General features: G+C 39.2%; 1 long non-coding RNA gene across 3 annotated transcripts in view; it reads left to right on the top strand.

Moving 5' to 3' along the window:
- The first annotated feature begins 2057 nt into the window (after positions 1-2057).
- The window catches only part of LOC137167196 (uncharacterized), a 110800-nt gene continuing 89949 nt past the window's right edge, over positions 2058-22908 (top strand). For 2 of the 3 annotated variants that reach the window (XR_010924049.1, XR_010924048.1), the window contains exon 1: positions 2058-2256. This is a non-coding gene — a long non-coding RNA (uncharacterized lncRNA). Of the gene's footprint in view, positions 2257-19191; positions 19283-22908 lie in introns of those variants that run through there. The other variant, XR_010924050.1, reaches the window with a different exon arrangement.

Raw genomic sequence — 22908 nt, 5'->3', positions numbered from 1 at the left:
AGAGACCTGCGAAATGCACCTTTTCGTCGTCAATACAAGATGATTGCAGTACAAATAAGCAAAAAGTAATAAACAAAAAAACCCAAACTGGAAATGTTGCTTTGATTTTTGCTCCCTCTCATCTGTCATGTTTGTGACTTCATTGGGATAACTTCTGCTTTGATTTTTTTCCACAAACAAACCCAGCAGCATCTTGATAAAGGAGTGGGATGATCTGCTAAATGCCTCCAATGGGAGGACTCCAAAGTAAATCAGTTTGGACCTTAGCATGGCTAATGAAACAAAAACAGCTTTAATTAAATAAGACAGACAACAAGGGTGAGGGTGGATTTTGCTCTGGGACTCTGCAGTGCTGGCAAAAGTGCAGATGTCAAGAGCCTGTGGAATGGGTATACTGCACTGTGCATCTATAGTCCCATTTGTCTGAATTTGAAAAAAAAAAATAATAAAAAAGTGTTTTGCTAGTTACCTGCTGCAACCTAGTGTGTAATCTGTGTGTTTCTGACAGCACCCTGGAAGGCATCCACCTGAGCATGAAGCCTTTGAATTTCAATTTTATTCCAGTTAGTTCAGAAAACAAGAGAAGAGAAAAATCAGATCAATGACTGCTCCTCATTGCTATTTATCAAAATAATAAACAAGAGCAGAATTAATATATTTTATGCCACATACTGTGTTGTGAGAGAAGTTTCAAGAAAGACAAGTTTTAGTTTCAAGCTTCCCTGAGAAGCTAATTTTAATAAGCTTTAGAATTTACATTCCCTACAGCTTGTCTAATTAAACACTGTTGAGTTATTCAAGTCCCTTACTCCCAGAAATCACACAAAGCAGGGAGATAAAGAAAAGTTAACTCTTTTTTGTCATTCGATCACCTATGGTTTTCTGGTTACTGACTCGCCTGTTCCTCTGACAATCCTGGTAACTGAATGCTATTATTATCCAGAACTAAAGTTATTGGCAAATATACTGCCAGCTAATTTGAGTATGACTAGCTGGGAGATTTATTCAATTGTGAAATATTTAGGGGATACAAGCAAACAGATTCAAATATTGTGGCTCTCTTCTGAACAAATTAAAAAACATCCTGTTATGAAATGGAACAGGGTTTTAAGTTGAATATGTTTATATCACAGAAAAAATGTGAGTGGTTCCTAGTTGTGCATTACCTATAATGAGGTATGGGACATTTCTTGGGCATAATTGTCTGAGAGTTAATTAACTCCAGATGGTCACTAATTCCTCAGGATAGTCCTGTTGTTTTACAAGACTTTTATTGCTATAATATAATTAGTGTTTGTGGGTGTGCGTATATACACACACCCACAAACACTAACATTTCTACTGTTTTCTTGTTAAAGTTTTATGACAAATAGCTACAGTGATAGTGGGAAGATTTTGAAAGAAACAAATGGCAGTTTGACTGCTATTTTTTGTGTCTTTTTAATATTTCCTCCAGAATTCCTCAGAAACTAACACTGATTTCAAAAACTCAGTGATTGTGTTAGTTACTAATTTTCTACTACAGATATTACTAAGTGCAGGCTGTCAAGGTGCTTCTTGTTTATAAAGTACGGTGTGAATATATATGTGTGTATATTTATGTAGAAAATATATACTAAAAATGACATTATTCAGGATGTAAATCAAACATTTAGGAAATGCTAGATTTATGGCTGTCCATGCAGCCTTTGATTCTGCTCCCTTATGCATCCAATCTGTCTGCTGAATGAGGCAGGTCTCCTTTGGAAAAAGTGGTGTGTATTCATGATGCATATGCAGAAGGGCGTGGGTAGGGTGTTGTTGGCCCAGTTCCTGCCCCACAGGGTGCCTCCAAGGAGGGGTACAGGCCTTTTGGGTCGTGTGCTCCGTCAAGCTATGTTGGTGGTGGAACCCAGCCTGCTTCTCTCCCTCTCCACCCCACCCACTCCAACAGCTCCTCAGCTGTTCCCATTATAGTAGCAGCAGCTACACTGCTGCTACTAATTTGGCAGTTGGTGTCAGCCTGGCCTTTGGAAGTTCAAGTGTTTGTTCTTGTTTTGAGAGGCTGATAACATTTTCCTGAGGAATGCAAGTGAAAGAAGGAATTGATGATTTTTAACAGTTTCCATTTGGATTTTGCTGAGAGAAAATTTCATGGAAGAAAGGAAAGGAGTTTCTGTAGCTTGAGTGCTTTCCTCATGCCAGATATCAATTCTGCTGCAAACAGTTTGGGAGTGAGAGTTTCTCAAGAAAAGGTGGCAAGAATCCTTTATACTGGTAAGTGTTAGTCGATCTATATATAAGGATCACTACCAGCTCCGTGTTTATATGGCTTCATACATTTGAGGCAAGTTGTTTATTATTGCATATGGAATTGAGACTACACATTAGGGCTGACCACAACTGAACTTTGAGGATGGAAATATAAAAAATAATGAATGGCATAAGGAAAGTAGACCGGGCACTCCTGTTTTTCCTTTCTTCTCAGACAAGAACAAAGGGACAGTCAATTAAATCGAAAGGCAGCAAATTTAAAATGATTCAAAGAGATTTTTGACACATTACATAATTGACCTGTCAGACTTAATGCCACAGGATATCATGGAGGCCATGCGTTGACCAGGGTTTTCTAAAGGATTAGACACTTACATGGATAATGAGTATATTGATATTTATGTTACCAAGCATTAGAAATGTTTGCAATGGATATAAATCCTTTTGCTTCAGGTAATCTAAATGATTAAGATAGGAAGAACCTTTTGCTATGGATATGTTATTGCACCTTCTACTGAAGCATTTATCTTCTGCTGGCTGGATGAAATGATGACAGACACAGCCGTTTGTTGACATACAGATGATAAGTTCTGAGGCAATTGCAAACCATGATACAGGGATTTGCTCCGTAGGATAACTACACCCATATATAAATAGAAACTAATCAGTGGAAAAAAACTTGAGCACTGTGCAACGGTTACTGAAAACAACTGCAGAGTTGTACATCCTTGGCTATATGACACTTTGTGCATGAGAATGCAGATGGTGTCAGTTGGGTGAGGAGTAGGCACTGTGAAATACTGACTCACATGGTACCACCATAACTTCAGTTTCTACTGAGGGTGTCTGCCTGCCTATCACAAGCCTCAGGGTTCTTCTGGACTCCTTAGTGCTATGGATACCCAGATAGGCAGGCTGTGAAAAATGTTCTTTTCTCTCTGTGGTTGGTCAGCAGACTGCATCCCATCCTGTTGGGATTGACCATGGTAAGCCACTCCCTTGTGATCTCCAGCTTTGATTTTTGGGATCCATTTTACCTCAGAATGAAATTCCTGATCTTGAAAAAATTAAAAACTTAAAAAAATACTGATTCAGAATGAAGCAGCCAGTAGGCTCACCAGCATGGTTTGTTTAGAAATGCCTGCTTCCCCTTGATTGCTCCTCTCTTTATGCAGGCTCCCTTTTGCATGCCAGGATTTTCATCCTAATCTTTTAAACTCTCTAGGGGATTCTGCTAAGCTACTCAAAAGATGACTGTCTCTCTCGGTGTGAGAATGACTTTCCAAAATAAGTTATGCCCCCTTAGAATAAAGGGGGCATTCTACTGTGCAAGAGTGAGACTCTTGTGTACAGGAGACAGGGTCGTCTTTGAAACCAGCCCACAACTATAGATCTCTCTCCCTAAGGAAATCAGAAATGCCATGAACTCCACCCCTTTAGTGGACATATAAAGCTCACTACTTCAGCATATCTTTCTTTCAGTAATAAAATCTTGCAGCATTCTGGGAGAGACAAAACAATGATCAGTATGTGTGTATTTCATTCTGTAAAGCACAAAGATACTGTGTTGATGAGCTCAGCATATGCATTCCAGGTCCTTGAACCGTATGATAACATGTTTTTGTCTTATTACTCTACATTAACACCAACATACCAGCAAAATACAGAAAGAAAAAAACTGGAGCTTATTTTTTACTGTTTATTTTATATCAAATATGTGCGGTAGCATACAATAACCTAAAGCCTGTAGCAATGTTCAGAAAACTCAGTGGTTCAACCATATCTGTCTTTAGCCTGTGCACAGGGTGTTTAAGCTTATCATGGTTAGGGAAAGGGTGTTTGTATTTTTCTTTGTTAAATATATAGGATGTTTTCTAGATTTGTTCTGAATTTTTTAAAACTGAAAAGCAAGCAGAGGGGAAAGCTTTAAAGGCTCAGTTATGGCTACTTTGGCAAATGCTCTTATGATATTGTGAATTAAGTGGCAAGCTAAACCTTCCCAAAAGCTCCAAATGAAGCCAAGTCATCGTTCAGTGCAGGAGAGCGCTCTGTCACAGCTGTTCTCTTATCAAAAGATGGAGCTTTTAAAAAGTCCAGTATTGTGGCTCCTAACTTTTAATGCTCGTAAAGTGAAAATTGTGTTGCTGATAATGTCAGAGGAACCAAGTCTCTGTAAAAAATGAGCACATATCTGTCATGTCTGCCATGAGAAATTGAATCATCTTAGGAAATGTGTTATACACTTTTAATGTAGGATATTACACATGATTGACAGGGACAAGTGGTATTTAAAAACATACTAGTTGGTCATGGCTTAGGTTTACCCAAGAGCAGCTGACATGGTTTGCATTAAAGATAAAGATCTCTATATTTTACATTCCTTACCAAGGAAATCCCCAGCCAAGGCAGCTTTATGGTTACTTTGCACTAACAGTGACTCACAGGGATCTTATCAGGGCCAACTATCTAGCACACAGGATGATCCCTTAACAGACCAGCTTTTTGTTTGCCTTCTCTCTTTAGTAAAAATCTCTTCTATAATATCTTGATTAGCCAGCTATAATGACCTTCTCCCCACCTTCACTGGCACCCTCTTTTTTTCCTCCCATGTATCCTCTCTTTGCTCAGATGTGCACTAAACTTACTGCATAGTATCTGAATTCAAACAGAGGTCGTTACTGAGTGTAGTAGAGCGTGTCTTCTTTTGATGATTTAAAAGTGATAGGCAAATTGTACCCTTATATGACAGGATTTCAGTGTGAAGAATAATCAGTGACTACAGGTTTAGTTGGTTATACGCCAAAATGTATTTACTAACTATGACTCACTGGCCACATTTCCATAGTATGCACAGGAGCAATTTCCTTGCATCCTTGTAAATGATTTGAAATAGCTCAACATTTTTTGCTGCACTTCATAGCTCGTGCTTTTATTTATCAGTCAGCACTGAGGAATGAACATGAATTTGATGAATGAAGTGCAATTTTAGTTGGCACTGAATCAATCTGAGTTGATTCACTTGTCTGACAATCAATGGTTTTGCCAGGTATAATCAATAATGATCTGGTAACAGTGTGAGAGCTGTAGTTCAAAGTCTTATCACCAGAAAAGTCATTCAAATCTGCCATTATAATGACATAGTGTGTGTGTTTGAGATAATATATACATATATATTTCATTTAAAGTTCTTCGCTTGCTGGCAGTTCTGATTTTTTTTTTTTTTAAGTTCATTTTCAGATCACCTTTTTCCCGTGCCAGTGAAAGGCTCAGACTTTGAGAACATTATGCTACCATGTAAAACCACTCGGGCCCACTTTCTCCCCAGTGGGGAGGCAGATACAGGATTTTTAAAACTGCCTGTGGTATATGCACATGAAAAGTTTGATATTAGATATGCAATATTTTGAAACGTAAGAATTTTACAGTTTGAAAAAAACCCTAACATTTTAGAAAGCTTCATGAAAAGCAAAATTCTGTGGTGGAAGAAAATGCCCTGGAATGAAACCGATAATATTTATTCATGACATATCATAGACAAAATATTTGCTCTTTCTAAAGTCCTCTGGTGTGTGAGAGACTGAGAAACATTCCTCCCTTTGAGAAATGGATGTCAAATATCTTTGATTTTCTAATTAATTCTTTTCATTAAGAAAGAAAAGAGAAAACAACCTTATACACAGTGAACTTTGATCTATGCCTGTAATGCCTCTCCTTATAAATATGTGTGAATATTATGTAACCCAGAGACACAATTTCCAGTAATCCAGCTATAGTGAGAGAGTTTCTCATTCAAAAGATGAGAACAGCCTTTCTTGTTGCTTTGTGATCATTCTGCATCTAGTCCTGGTCACAACTGGGAAATGGAAAGTTGCATAAAAATATCACAAGTTTCTTCTGCTGACATTCTGTGACTGAACTGATTTTTCTGTCCAATCTGATGGTAAATCTATATATCATGGGCACCAATATAAAAACCTATAGAGATAGGTTCCATAGAAAAAAGACTGTGATTTGCTCTGTGCTTTCTATAACACTGAGCATACTGTTAGCGCAAGATAAAATACATAAGAAATAAAAATAACAAATAATTCAATATAGATATAAGAACTAACTAAAAAGTGAGTAAGGACTTCAAGTTTCAACTGTAGGTCAGCCTTATACTGAGATTGAGTGACCAGATCAAATATCTATTGAAGTGAATGGGAGTCTTTCCGCTGACTTCAAAGGGCATTAGATAATACCCTATGTATGTACACTAATACATTTCACAGAGGGTATCTTCACCTGGCACGGTGTGTGGTTTGGTATCATCCTGGAAAGCGTAGTTATGTTCTGGCATAGTATCAATTTGTTGATGAAGTCTTTTCTGCTGCGGGTTTGAAAACAAATTCATAATAACAGCTGGTGCCTTCTGTGATCCAAAAAGGACAGTGTGCGGAGCATTTGGTTGCAGAAAGGGAAGAAAAGGTAGTGGCAGCCTGCCATTCTGGAGACCGTTGGGCTCTTCTCCATCTTGGCAACACACTACAGTTTGGAATGTTCAGTAGATAAAGTAGGTATAAATACAGAGATAAAGTAGGTATTGATGGCAGAGTGTAAGTTTACTAGTATATTCATGTTCTGTGCTATTTTATTTTCTGGTATTAAAAATACACTAGGTATTTTGTTGAAACAAAAGCTAGGACAGTGTTAGCATTTGCCTATGTAGCTAAGAGGCACAGTAATACCAAATAAATAAATCTTTTCTCCCCTTGCTGTTGAGAAGGAAATGCTTGATGCAGTGTTTTAAGAGAAAATAATCATTAGAATTGTAAAACTAATGAATGAAAGACAACTACCAGTACTGCTGCCCCCAAAACAATGTTAAATTTTATTTTACAAAAAGTGCATTAAGCTTATAGTCTTCTGGGAGAACTTAACTCATACTTCTGTTTAATTGTATGTGCAAGCATTAGCACTGAACAGAAAACTGAACTGGCATTAATTGTCCATATAATCATTTTTCTCTAACTATGCATTTTATGGTGGCTTGATAAGTGTTAATAAGACTGGTTGTACATATTTTATATAGCTTAATTAAGGAAGTTATGTTCACTGAAGCAGAGAGATATTCCAGAGAGAGTAGTTTTAGGCATTTATTGTATGACTTGCAAGTAGAGCTGGGGGAACTCTGCAGGAGAATAGCTTTATTCATCAGAAAATGCAGTTTCGGTTGACCTGAAGCTGTTTGCAAATTTGACCCAATTTGTTTCTGATGGAAAAAAGTTTTTCAGGGCCATCTTTAGAGAAGTGTGTGTGCTTTCAAATACTCCTGTTGAAGCTGTTCTATTTTGTATAAATACTTAAATATATTTTTGGCCAAAGAGAGAGAGAGAGAGAGAAACAAATCTTTAGACAACTGGTTAAGGCAGTGGGAGGTAGGAAATGTGGTTTCTAATCTTCTCTCTTCCTGATTCAGATGAGGGATTTGAATTGACATCTCCTACATCTCAGGTGAGTAGTGAAGGCACACCCCTGGCTGACAGAAGACCTGAGTTTAATCTCTGCTTCAATAAATATTTAAGTATTTATGCAAAGCGGAAAAGCTTCAATAGGGCAGACTGAGAGTAACCTCCATCCCAGAATAGCCTATAGCCTCGTGGTTAGGCTGTTCAACTGTGAGGGGGGGAGATCTGAATTCAAGTTCCTGGTCCAGAGTGGGGATCCCGACCTAAGTCTTCCAAAATCGGAGTGCCCTGACCACTGGACTAAAGGCTTTATGACATGGATGTATGCATGCGCACACACTACTTTTCTGAGGCTAACCAGACTTTGCTGACAAATTCAGCACACTTTTGGAGCTGAATATTTGTTCTGTTTTTTGGTTTGCTGGCCAAACCAAAAAATCAGTTATTCGTCCTGCCCTGTTTGTGAGTGACAAGACAGAAGAAAGGTAGTTATAAATATACATACTAAAGTTATTTAAATGCTTAATGGATTTGTCTATCTATGGTATGTGCTTCAGTGGAAATTTCTGTTGAAACTTTTCATTGGTTTTTATTCAGTTCTAGTCAGTCAGCTAAGTTTTGGATCAGAGCAATGGATCTATTTGTCTATGGATTCATAGCACTACTGGTTCCCCAAATTACACCAATAGATTCTAAATGCCTAAGTAGGATTTGACGTACCTATGTATGGATTTATGTGCCTAGACTTTGGTATCCAAGTTTTAAAATTGGGTTCAAAATGGATGCCAAGTATGGTACTGAGTTCAAAACTACTTCAGGTCAATAGTGAGTGGAAATATCTGGTGGCTGCCTTGTGGTTATACTGGAAAGAATTGGTTTAAACCCAATGGACAAATTTCCACTATCCACAAAAACCAGTATCCCAATTGGCCCCTTTTTAACAACTAGCGAATGAATAGACATGAAGATTGAATTAGAGTAACCATCTCACCCCTAGAGACATTCCCTCCCATCTTGGTTTTGAGACCCACTGGCAGTGTAGAGAAACTTGCTTTGCCATTGGTCATCTTTACCTGTTCTGTGGAAAAAGAAGACTTTTGTCTCCATGCCTGTCATTTCAACACTTCTCTAAAGCAATGAATTCACTGATAAATGGGGGACGGGGACCTAAGCCCGAAGGTTAGTGGGGAAGAGGGACACCACAAGGAAGCAGAAGTAGGAGGGTGCAGCAGGGGAGGTCTCCCGATTCATACTGTGAAAGTAGGCCACTCGGCTACTTATCTCAAGTGCCTGTACACAAATGCAAGAAGCCTGGGAAACAAGCAGGAAGAACTGGAAGTCCTGGCACAGTCAAGAAACTACGACATGATTGGAATAACTGAGACTTGGTGGAATAACTCTCATGATTGGAGCGCTGTCATGGATGGGTATAAACTGTTCAGGAAGGACAGGCAGAGGCGAAAGGGGGAGGAGTTGCACTGTATGTAAGAGAGCACTATGACTGCTCTGAGCTCCAGTATGAAACTGGAGATAAGTCAGTTGAGTGTCTCTGGGTCAAGCTTAGAAGCAAGAACAATAAGAGTGATGTCCTGGTGGGTGTCTGTTACAGACCACCAGACCAAGAGGATGAGGTAGATGAGGCTTTCTTTACTCAACTAGGGAAAGTTTCCAGTTCACAGGGCCTGATTCTCATGGGAGACTTCAATCACCCTGACATCTGCTGGAAGAGCAATACAGCAGAGCACAAACAATCCAGGAAGTTTTTGGACAGTGTTGCAGACAATTTCCTGGTGCAAGTGCTGGAGCAACCAACTAAGGGCCGTGTTTTTCTTGACCTGCTGCTCACAATCAGGGAAGATTTGGTAGGGGAAGTACAAGTGGGTGGAAACCTAGGCAGCAGTGACCATGAGATGGTCGAGTTCAGGATCCTGACAAAAGGAAGAAAGGAGAGCAGCAGGATATGGACCATGGACTTCAGAAAAGCAGACTTTGACTCCTTCAGGGAACTGATGGGCAGGATTCCCTGGGAGGCTAATATGAAGGGGAAAGGAACCCAAGAGAGCTGGCTGTATTTTAAAGAGACCTTATTGAGGGCACAAGAGCAAACCATCCCGATGTGCAGAAAGAATAGCAAATATGGTAGGTGTCCAGCTTGGCTTAACAAAGATGTCCTTGGCGAACTTAAACACAAAAAAGAAGCTTACAAGAAGTGGAAGCTTGGTCAGATGACTAGGGAGGATTATAAAAACACTGCTCGAACGTGCAGGAATGAAATCAGGAAGGCCAAAGCACAATTGGAGTTGCAGCTAGCAAGGGACGTGAAGGGGAACAAGAAGGGTTTCTACAGGCATGTTGCCAACAAAAGGAAGATTAGAGAAAGTGTGGGCCCCTTAGAGAATGAGGGAGGCGACCTAGTGACGGAGGATGTGGAGAAAGCTGAGGTACTCAATGCCTTTTTTGCCTCTGTCTTCACAGACAAGATCAGCTCTCAGACTGCTGCACTGGGTGGCACAGAATGGGAAGGAGGCGAACATCCCGCAGTGCGGAAGGAACGGGTCCAAGACTATTTAGAAGGATTGGACATTCACAAGTCCATGGGGCCGGATGCAATGCACCCGAGGGTGCTGAGGGAGTTGCCTGAGGTGATTTCAGAGCCATTGGCTATTATCTTTGAAAGCTCGTGGGAACAGGGGAGGTCCCTGAGGACTGGAAAAAAGCAAATATAGTGCCCATCTTCAAAAAGGGAGGAGAGAGGATCCAGGGAACTACAGACCGGTGAGCCTCACTTCAATCCCTGGAAAAATCATGGAGCAGGTCCTTAAGGAATCCATTTTAAGGCACTTGGAGGAGAGGAAGGTGATCAGGAACAGTCAACACGGATTCACTAAGGGAAAGTCATGCCTGACCAACCTGATTGCTTTCTATGATGAGGTGACTGGCTTTGTGGATGTAGGGAAGGCGGTGGATGTGATATACCTTGACTTTAGCAAAGCTTTTGATACTGTCTCACACAGTATTCTTATCAGCAAGTTAAAGAAGTATGGGTTGGATGAATGGACTATAAAATGGATAGAGAACTGGCTAGAGCATAGGGCTCAACGAGTAGGGATCAATGGCTCCATGTCTAGCTGGCAACCGGTCACAAGCGGAGTTCCCCAGGGGTCGGTCCTGGGGCCGGTTTTGTTCAACATCTTCATTAATGATCTGGAGGATGGGGTAGATTGCACCCTCAGCAAGTTTGCGGACGACACTAAGCTGGGGGGAGTGGTAGATACCCTGGAGGGTAGGGATAGGATACAGAGTGACCTAAACAAACTGGAGGATTGGGCCAAAAGAAATCTAATGAGGTTCAACAAAGAAAAGTGCAGAGTCCTCCACTTAGGAAGGAAGAATCCCATGCACAGCTATAGACTGGGGACCGACGAGCTGGGCAGCAGCTCTGCAGAAAGGGACCTGGGGGTAACAGTGGATAAAAAGCTGGATATGAGTCAGCAGTGTGCCCTGGTTGTCAAGAAAGCTAATGGCATATTGGGCTGCATTAGGAGGGGCATTGCCAGCAGGTCACGGGAAGTGATTATTCCCCTCTATTCGGCATTGGTGAGGCCGCATTTAGAATATTGTGTCCAGTTTTGGGCCCCCCCACTACAAAAAGGATGTGGACAAGTTAGAGAGAGTGCAGCGGAGGGCAACAAAAATGATTAGGGGGCTGGAGCACAGGACTTATGAGGAGAGGCTGAGGGAATTGGGCTTGTTTAGTCTGCAAAAGAGAAGAGTGAGGGGGGATTTGATAGCGGCCTTTAACTACCTGAAAGTGGGTTCCAGGGAGGATGGGGCTAGGCTGTTCTCGGTGGTGGCAGATGACAGAACAAGGAGCAATGGTCTCAAGTTGCAGGGCGGGAGGTCTAGGTTGGACATTAGGAAAAAGTTTTTCACTAGGAGGGTGGTGTAGCACTGGAATGGGTTACCTAGGGAGGTGGTGGAATCTCCATCCTTAGAGGTTTTTAAGCTGAGGCTTGACAAAGCCCTGGTTGGGATGATATAGCTGAGGTTAGTCCTGCTTTGAGCAGGGGGTTGGACTAGATGACCTCCTGAGGTCCCTTCCAACTCTAATATTCTATGATTCTGGAAATAATGTATAACAAGAATCTCCACTCAAACTTTTTGTTATTTTAGGTCACTTTTTCTCCTTTCTGCCATCACGGGAAGAGCAAGGAAAAAGAGGAAATACTCTATTCACTAGTCTGGCTGATAATCAGAGTTGTGTGAAATTAAATCCAAGAAGGGTAATTTTAAAGTTGCCTGAAATGGGACTAAGTTGCCCAGAAAGAGACATTATTAAAACACTGACTAGCTTCACTGAGGAACAGTACTGATGACAATAGCTTCTTAAGGAGCTGGCGAGCACAGAAAATAGACTGCATCCATCCCCTTTATACTTCTCTCTACTTATTTAATTTGGCTTCCTATTCCTATCTGAGACTTGATGGCAGCTGATTTCCTTATTACAATGTTCTTTGGCTTGTGCATTTCTATAATTAATGCTGTGGTAGCACCTAGGGGCCAGGACCCCATTGTTATAGGATACTTACAAATATATACCAGAGATGGCCCCTACTTCAAAGGGATTACAATCAAAGATTAATATGAGAAAATATTTATTTTTACATTTAAGACAAAAAAAAAGTGTAAAAATTACATAAAGCTTCATGCGCTCAAGTAAGGCACAATGATGTGAAGCTAAGTTATTAATTTAGTGTATCAAAGCAAACTTAGTGCTGGTGAATAGCAGTAAACTGACAGCCCTGGATGATGCCTTTTAGTTGCAAAGTACAGTATTCCTAGTTGTATTGCCCTGGCAAGGTAATTTAAATATGTTCTGGGATGTGAGAGGGTAGCTCAGTTTACAAGCTTATTTAATTCATATAATGTTGGTGACATTTTAAATAATAAACAAAAGCTACAATAGCAGCTTTTATGTTGTGGATTGAGGCCACCACCACAGAGTAGGCTATGCAATAGTAAGTTTTTTGGTCACTACTAACCTAAACCAGATTCCAATGGCTTTGTATCCCGTTACTAGTCTCCAGATGCTTCCAGTTATCTAACAATTCTGTTTTGGAAATAGTCATATGCAACCAAGTGGATTCCATTGAAGGGTTCAATTTAAAATTAACTTTTTAGCACTCTCCTATAACTTTGTCTACAGTACACTCATCTGGTAACTAAGAAGGAAGTATCTCTGAGTATTGGCCATCTATGACATGAGTTAGTTGGACTTCAGAACAGGCATTATAGTATTATTACTTTTGAAAACACTGATTTCAGTTTTATTTAGTTGGAGAAATTGGACTCTCTTTTTGAATGTTAGGTCACCTTTGAAAAGAAGCAAATTTGACAAATCCGTGGTGTGACAATCTATACTATTATGGTCACCACTGTCTCAAAATTATGAAGAAACTTGTTCAAAGTATACCTTATGAGGTAGCATTTGAAAAGTCATAATCTTGCTGAAATTGTCCTGTTAAAATGTGTGTATCATCATTGTATATGGAGTTATGAGACTTTGCTATACGTTTGTTACTGAAACAAATTGTGAGCCTGGGGAATGCCCACAGAGTAGGTCCTTAGAGACAACAAAAGAACTATAAACAAAGGCTTTGCATGTCATCCCCAAAGACGCTTCAAAAGTCACTTACGCAGAAGGTGTGAGGAAGAAATTTATAATTCACCTGAAAGACATTCAGAATCCCACATACACCAAAGACTGATTGTTTTCACCTTGGCAAAGGGGTGTTCCTGAAGGAGAGGAGAAGGGTATAAAATAAGAAGTAATGGTTCCCCTGTTAGAAATAACCAAACAGGGTGTCCCGGGGGTGAATTGGGGAGACAGAACCCTTTATTGCTTGCTCATTCCACCTCGACACCATGAGTGAGTGACGAGGGGGTTTCTTTACAATCCTTTTATCCATAACACTATGTAACGGAATACATTTCCAGCAACTCCCCATAGACCCTTATTTGGTTACATGGACACCTATAAAATGAATATTAACAACTACATAATTAATATAATTATACCCGCCCTTGCTTGTTGTTTACAGGATTACCATACAGAGGGCAGGCACATCACCTTAAAACCTATACAATTTACACTGACATTCTTTGAAGCAAGGGCATGCCAGGGGGAGAAGGAGGATAATGCTTTCTTCCCACCAAAAAAGCCTTGCACAGAAATGGCAATAGACTCATCCCCTGTGCAGATGGCCAGGAAGGGAGGAGAAGAAGAAAGATAACTGACTCTAACTAAAATTCACACCAATTAACAGAAACAAGGTTTGCCCTTGCCTTGACCCTGTTCCCTGTAATTTAGTCCTGACCACTTGTCCAGCTTTTAACTTTTTACTCTCCTACATCCCCCATTACCTCTCCTTCCCTACTCTCTACTCAAGGGAGCAAGATCATTAGAAAGAGAAAGAAGCATCATTGAACTAGAGGAGTGGTCTCAAGCTGTAAGAAGATCTAACCTGCAATCTAAGAACTGTGAACTGCCTATAGCATATAGTGAGGTGAGAAAGCTGCATGCTTCAAGTCTTGTTTAGCTTGGTAAAGTTTAGGAATTAGATTGCCATTCTATATTTTATTTCTTTTGTAACCATTTCTGACTTTTATGCCTTAAACACTTGGAATCACTCAAATCTTTCTTTAGTTAATAAACTTAATTTATTTTTTTTATCTAAAACACTGTGTTTTGATTGAAGAGTTTGTGGAATCTTTACTCAGGTTAACAAAGGCTGTTAAACGCTCATTACCCTTTGATGAAATGATGAACTTTCAATGAGCTTACATTGTTTGGGAGAGAGGGGGCTTGAACAGTGTAAGATGCACATTTCTGGGGTGAAAAGACAGAACCGAGGGATATACAGGTGTTGCCCTATATTAGTTCATGAGTGGCTGGAAGAGCATTCATGTAACCTTGCTGGGTGTGCCTTTACATGCTAAATGACTGTGTGAGCAGGGCCTTGAGAGGCTGCTTTTCACTAGCAGAACAGTGTAAGAAATAACCTAAACTGGAGAATTAAGGTGACATAGCAGTTCAGTGGTTCAGGTTGCACCGTGGAGGATGTCACAACCAGTCTACCAGGAAGGATTCTTTTAATAGGTACATCTTTGTCTGTTTTCCAACAACAATGAAACAAGAGAAAAAACAAACAAAAGTAAGAGTTAAATCATGCCTCCATTGAAATTGCTGCAAGTTTTGCCATTGACTTCAATGGGACCAGGATTTCTCCCACAGTGACAGCACTTATTATGTAGAAATCCACTCTATGTACTGCTGCACTTCTCCCTTTTGACTATAAAATTGATGATGGGCATCTACACACATATTAAGATTTGGAGCAGAGATATCTTCCACTGAATATAGCTTGGCCTAAAAAACACAGAGGAGAAATGGGAACCAACGAACATATTGTCACATATTTTCACAGGATCCCAGGAAAAACTGCATATGCATATTTTACATCATGTATTTTAGGCATGAAATGTCTTGATGTATGTGTGCAATTTGTGGCTGCAGCTGCACATCCGTCTGTGTGCACTCAAATTCCAGCTTGTGAATGCATTTTAGGGGATTTGTGGTGTTATACAGGCCTTACAGAAAAGTGAGCGTACATATTTGCCTATGTCCATTTGAAAATCTGGGTGACTATAAACAAGACAAACAAAAGTCAACCACACAGTTGACTATTTTTCCTGCTGAACACAAAAGAGAGTCTTTACGTTCTAGTCAGTTCTTTTCACAAAGAAAAATATTCTTTTCTAAGTTTAGTTCACTTGAAATGTTTTTGTGCTTGTTTATTAGATAATTAAGCAGGAGTTTTACTCCTTAGCAACTGCCATTTCTTAATTAGCAAATTAATTGAATGCAAATTGCTTCCACGATGCATCACTGTTTGAAATGGAACAAGTTGAGCATGTGATCATTAATTCTTTATAAACTATCCCTGGTCATTATAAAGTTATGGGCCATTTCTCTGGATTTTTCAGACTTCATTAACAAAAAAATGTGTGATCCTTGAACATTCTTTTTCCAAGATGTACTCTGACCAGAGGTGACTGTCTATCACAAAATCATAGTTCAATAAACAAGGGCACTTTTCTAAATCACCAGGCACTCACTGTACCTGTGCTAGATGCATACATGAAAACTAGTTTAAAAAACAATGTGTTGTGAATGGCTTTAACATGAATAACAGGGAGAATAAGTGACAATAGTGACAGCATGGGCAGATATTTGCTGCTTAAATACATTAAATAAATTCATTGGCATGAGAAAAAGCCATTAACACAAATTAAGACCTGGCATGTCTTCAACTTAAGTGGAGTTAGGTCAGTATTAAATTTGGTCCATTAACTTTTAGTAGAAATAAAGTTGTGCATTCTGTATTCAAATATTTTATTACCGAGATTCATAGCCTCTTTCCTATTTCATTAAGAATTCAGTAGTATGACAAGGAAATAGCTAGTAGAATGGCAAATGGTATAAATTCACTTGAAAAATAATGTTTAACTAGGTTGAGTCAGCAATTTGTGCCATACAGGGACTGACTTCAGGTCATGAATTGATTCCATTACTCCCCATATTGGCAGTATGTCAAAAGATTCATCGGATCTAAAATGATCCTTACCAACCCCCTTCACACTATCTCCCCTGTAGGAAAATATGCAGAGTCAGAATTTCAGAATAACTCTCCATTTCTCATTTATACGGTGACTATTAGTGAAACAGTGGGACTGGATGGTTCAGGAAATTGGTAATGGGTATGGAGTATTTAGCAGTAGGTCACTAGTACAAGTCTGGCCAAAAGCTGAAAGTTATTAATCTCTGATTAACTCTGTGAAATAATTTGGTGGCCCAAAGCCAGTGATCCAGTACGGTTCTGATTACAATAATAAGGACCTAATGGCATTTTTCATAGTCTCTACACAGAAGGCAAGAACTGAATAGGTCAGCATGAATCTAAAGCTGGTCCCTCAGGAACAAGGTGGAGACATCTGTAGGTCTGTTTGGGGAATATTTCCATTGCCATTGCCTAGGGAAGGTTCCAGTTTCTGGTGCTGTTAGTCTAATGCTCTTTCTTTAAAAGTGAGAACATATATGGGCCAAATCTTCCAAATGGGCTGAATGCATTGGTGCATATTGCACACTTGTGAAAATAAAATGGGTAGGTGCACACACAAGTGACCAATGGCATGGACAAATATAAGATTCTGCATATGGTTAGGTGGTTAGTTTTGGAACATTAACACAATATATTAAATTCTGAAACTTTCAGTAGTGTATACCAAGTCTGCTAAACAAATGTAGGGCAGTATTGGTTTTCTTTAGATATTAGGCCTGGTTTTTGTGCAGTCCCTTGCATCTGAGGTGTAAAATAATGCATTGTGTTTTACATTCATTTCGCACAAATAAATGACTACACAAGAGCCAATGCAGTAGAGACTTATGCCCACAGTACCCTGCCTGAACGTGGACTTATTCCAGGGTAACTTTCTTGAAGACCCTTAGTTCTATAATTCATTATCTTGTTATTCTGGGTAATATATCTAGTGTCATGAGACTGCAATATATGATGCACAATCATCTTTTCCTTTACCTGTACGTCACCGTTGTAATGCGTGAATGACTGTCCATATAGTAAACGTGAATAGAGTGCACCGCTGTTTGTAAATAGCATGTCGCTACTAGAGCTACATGCTGATCATTACTTGAAAGTGAGTTGAAACTTTAAGACTTTAATTAGCGAACGTACAACAGAATGCAGCACTGATTTGTAACGGGCGATTGCTAGTACTGAACTGGAGTCCTTGTCTAACACTCAGTTTGCACATTTCTGAACAGGCACACTCTTACAAACTTCTGTCTACACAAAACAAACTTGTATCTATACAAAACAAATTTGGTGGAAAGGTTGGATCTCCATGCTTTATATTTCTATCAAAATACAACTCACATGCACACTTACAGCTGCTTTTAACCAATCTAGTCTATCCAGTAACACATGTAGAAAGCTAAAACTGAACCCACTGTTTTCTAAGGGATTCAGAGAGGAAAAAGGCTTTACCAGGTGGCCAGATAGGCAGGGCGTAGCCTGATAGGAAGTGCAAGTGCAAAGAGCAGCTCACTCTCTAATTATCTAGGAATCAAAGAGTGAAAACACTTAACTGCTCAACCTACACTCATCTGCTTGTGATGGTACACTGCAAGCATTCATCCCCCTTTGAAGATGCTCAACTACTATTCAACTTTCAGCATATTTACCTTAGCTGAAAGACCTCAGCTAGGAGTGATTAACTATTGATGCATTTTAGTTGAATGTTTATTAAGTACTAGATGAGTTTTACTTATGTAACTTTGTCTTTTACACATAGGTGATGTATAACAAGAACACATAGTAGAATACATACTGTTTATCTCTAATTATGCTCTTTAGCATATACAGTCCTTTATGAGCAGATACATTTACCTCCCAGAATTATTCATGTTTTCTGGGGTTTGTGTAGCTGGGTCTGTCTGATGCCTATAGGGGAGACTCCATGTCTTATAAATTTTCTCATTCCTGATGTCCTCAGCATATATCTAAACAGGAGCAGACAAAATTAAAGCTAGAGTGGGACTGAGTGTCAGATTTAGATCTTAGCTCTTCCAAAATTTGTGAGTGTTTAGATATGGAGTTTTATTTTGGGCCCATCTTCAATTTTAACTTTCCTGAGGGTCAGAAGTTTGTTTGTTAGGTTGATTTGTGAGATACCACCAGCTAGTTAGATTGCTCAGTGTCCATGTATTATAACTCTGCTCCATCTGTTAAGCATATGGTTATGTTCATTAGGCAGTACTATTTTCTTGTTTTAAATTATCCTCAAATTCTTATTAAAATGATGCAATGTTGGAGAATGGGGCAGGTGTTGCTTTTCATTTGTGCAAACTTAGAAACAAATCCTCACTTGAGGTCTCAAATGAAATTGAATATGGTGTGATCCCACTTGTGCACCTTTCAGAACCATTGTACAGTTTGGCACAACCCAATATGGTTTGGAGTCTCTACTTTATGAAATGGCAGGATTAAATGGAATGGAAGCAGTGCCAAGATTAAGATTCAATAGCACTGCTGTACACGGGGAGAGTTGTGTGACCACCTGCCCATTCTATTCTTGTTGCTCAAAGCAGTACCATTAGTCTCTCCTTTTCATAAGCACTAAGTTCTGATGATTTAAACACAAAATATTTAAGATTTATACTTCTGACTCTCATTTGTTAATAGCATTTGGCATGTGATGGCAGGAGATCCACATAAATTATCTACAGTGAAACCACACATTAATGTATTTATCGAAATCTTATTTTTATAGTGAAGAAATATGGGTAAGTTGACATGCATTGCATTTTAAAATGTAATTGTGTGTTTTTCTTGATGGCAGTAGTAGATGGAGACAGATTTTTCAGGACAGTCACACGATTTCAAAGGGTTCCAGAGGACTTCATCATTCACATAAGTTGAAACGAAGTAAATAGAGATAAAAAGGTAAGGTACAATCTTAATTCTAGACACTGGTTGCATGTCCTCGAGGGCCTGATCCAGAGCCCAATGAACTCAATGGAAAGATTCCCATTGACTTCAGTGAGTTTTGGATCAAGCCCATAATGTATTTTTGTGTAGGACTGTTTACCAATTTTCACAGTTTCTCACTGATTAATCTTACATACATACATACATACATAAATAGAGTTAATCATGTTTAAAGATCCCTTAAGTGTTAATATCTTTGTTTGGGACATATCTCATATAACTTCACACCTTTAGTCACTTGAAAAAAACAAGCCTTTTCATATTCCAAAGCAGAATTGTGATCAGGATAGAATGTTGATCAATATGTAAGAGACCTAATGATTACTGGGAGAGTGCAAGCACTTGGCAGGCAAAGATCTTCACCTCTGAAAAATTTCAGGTTGCCAGATGGAGGCTGTTCAGGACAGTGGGAGACGACATGCTGTATGTATGCGATATTTTCAAAACCAGATATCTGTTCTCTTATTATTATCAATCCTTCACACATGTAACCAGCTCTTCTTTTTTTACCCCTTTGCATGCTAACCTGTTGCCATTTCAAATATCTATTGCTGTACCTGAGTAACTAGCCAGTGGAATCTGCAAACCTAGATGTTATCATATGTGCTTTCAAAGGTATCTCTAGTGGGAGAGGTTATAGAAATATTACTGGGTGTTACATTTTATATCAACATTTTATTAATACTGAGCCAAATCATGATGTCGTTACTCAACATTTCTCAGTCCTTTACTAAGGCAACTTTCAATCTGTATTTGCAAGGGGATAGACTGAGTGATTGTATAGGTCTATTCCATCTTTCACTCCCTGATTCAATGATAATTATGAAGCAAAGTAGAACAGAAACCTATGTATCCTCTTAAACAAAAGGAAATTAATATTTTACCTCCTACTGCTAGTTATGAATAAAGAGTAATTGAGAGTTAGGTAAAAAGAGACTCTGCTTCAGCAGATCAAAATTAATACTTTATTACATCTTCTATTCTAATAATCATTGAAGAAGTTAACCAAGTTACTGAGCAGCAGAAAAATAGACAGTCTGACTACAATAGACAGCAAAGGTAGAAGAATAATGATCCCCTTTAAAACAATTTGAGATCATTATTGCAGCAAATTATGATTGAACTCACTTTTACTTGTATGTATCAGCACTGTACAATCAGACTTCTCAGGCTTTCTTTTTGAAAAAATGATGGTTTTGATAGATTTTAAACTTCTTCCAATCTAGAGAAGGAAGGTCTTTAAAATGTCAACTCTGTTATAAAAGGGTTCAACACTAAGGGTTTGTCAACAATGCAGGTTCCTCAGCGAATGATGCAGCGGGATCGACTGAGCAGGTCATGTAGATCCGCACAATTGATGGGAGATGGGCTCTCCAGTTGACACCATTAGACTACCTCCCTAAAAGGAGTAAGGCTGCATTGATGCAGCCTATCTCCTATTGGCACAGTGCCATGTAGACATCACGGTACATCAACATAAATATGTCAATTGGAGATGCTCAAGCAACATATGTAGCTTACATATCTTCCATCCACAGCCGGCTGCAGTGTAGACCAACCCTAAGTTAAGGGAATAGATTCTGCTTTTGGAAAGGTGTATAGTAGGGATCTGAGGGCACAAATTGACCCTAAAATGCAGAGATAGTATTTTCAAGGCTCCAAACATAGTCCAAAGACCAAAATAAATCAAGAGCTTAAAGGCAAAATGACAAGTAATTGCTTGAGGCCAGCCTCTACCTTACAATGTGTTAAATGGATCATACTGAAAGCTGAATTGTCAGGCTGGAGGGAGGTTACTAGTGGAGTTCCTCAGGGATCGGTCTTGGGACCAATCTTGTTTAACATTTTTATTAATCACCTTGGAACAAAAAGTGGGAGTGTGTTAATAAAATTTGCAGATGACACAAAGTTGTGAGGTATTGGCAACACAGAGAAGGACTGAATTATCATTCAAGAAGATCTGGATGACCTTGAAAACTGGAGTAATAGAAATGGGATGCAATTTAATAGTGCAAAGTGAAAGGTCATGCACTTAGGGACTAACAACAAGAAGTTTTTTCTGTAAACTGGGGACTTAATGGTTAGACGTGACAGAGGAGGATAAAGACCTGGGTGTATTTGTTGATCACAATATGACTATGGGCCACCAATGGGATACGGCCGTGAAAAAAGGGTAATGAAATCTTAGGATGCATCAGGCAAGGTATTTCCAGTAGAGATAGGGAAGTGTTAGTACCATTATAGAAGGCACAGATGAGACCTCATCCGGAATACTGTGTGCAATTCTGGTCTCCCATATTTAAAAAAGATTCATTCAAACTGGAACATGTACAGAGAAGGGCTACTAAGATGATTAGAGAATGGAAAACCTACCTTAGGAGAGGAGACTCAAGGAGCTTGGCTTGTTTCAGTCAAAAGGAAGCTGGGGTGAGATAGGAATGCTCTTTATAAATACATCAGAGGGATAAATTCCAGGGAAGAGAGGAGTTATTTAAGTTAAGCACCAGTGTTGACATAAAAACAAATGGATATAAACTGGTCATCAACAAGTTTAGGCTTGAAATTAGGTGAAAGTTTCTAGCCATCAAAGGAGTGAGGTTCTGGAACAGCCTTTCAAGAGGAGCAATGGGGCAAAAGACCTAACTGGTTTCAAGACTGAGCTTGATAAGTTTATTGAGGGGTAGTAGGATGATACTGCCTAAAATGGCATATAGCCAATCTGCTACTGCTAGTAGGAAATATCCCCGATGGCTGGTGATGGGACACTAGATGGGAAGGCCTCTGAGTTACTACAGAGAATTCTTTCCCATGTGTCTCGCCAGTGGGTCTTGCCAAAATGCTCAGTGTCCAACTGATCACCATGTTTGGGATCAAGAAGGAATTTTCCCCTTGGCCAGATTGGTGGGTTTTGCCTTCCTCTGCAACATGGGGCACACATCACTTACAGGTTTAAACTAGAGCAAATGGTGGATGCTCTGTAACTTGAAATCTTTAAATCATTATTTGAGAACTTCATTAACACAGCTAGAGGTTCTGGATTAACAACAATGGTTGTGTGAGGTTCTGTAGCCTGCAATGTGCAGAAGATCAGACAAGATGGTCATGATGGTCCCTCTTGGCTTTAAAGTCTATGAGTCTAAATAATATATTGTCCATAAACGCATATTTCATTTCTCTAGAAAAATTAATATGATATCTTAGTCACACCATGATTTTCCCTGTTCTATGCTTTGATCCTCACCCCATAAATATTACTTTATAAAGCATATTTCTATAATTTTTTTAAAAATTTGTCCCCCATGGTCACTTTATTTTTATAGAGAATACAGAAAGAATGTAATTGTAGAGATGTAGCAGTTTGCTAGATATTAAAATATGTGCATAAAGCAATAATATAATCTCCTTTATAGTGCCAAATGTTAAAAATGGACTCTAAAATTTCACCTGTTTTCTCTGTTCTCATACTTTTGTGTAACCAAATATTTTGACTTATGAGTGCAAGCTGCATACTTACTCATGCAAATCAGGTAGGTAGGCATAAAATAAGTGATTTTCATGTGTAAATGTAGTTTGCACAAGCA

This window comes from Emydura macquarii, unplaced genomic scaffold (genome assembly GCF_026122565.2).
Source record: "Emydura macquarii macquarii isolate MOO-44397 ecotype Brisbane River unplaced genomic scaffold, CSIRO-AGI_Emac_v2 contig_320, whole genome shotgun sequence".
NCBI lineage: Eukaryota > Metazoa > Chordata > Testudines > Chelidae > Emydura > Emydura macquarii.
The sequence above is the reverse complement of the archived record's forward strand: the minus strand, read 5'-3'. Positions and strand labels throughout refer to the sequence as shown.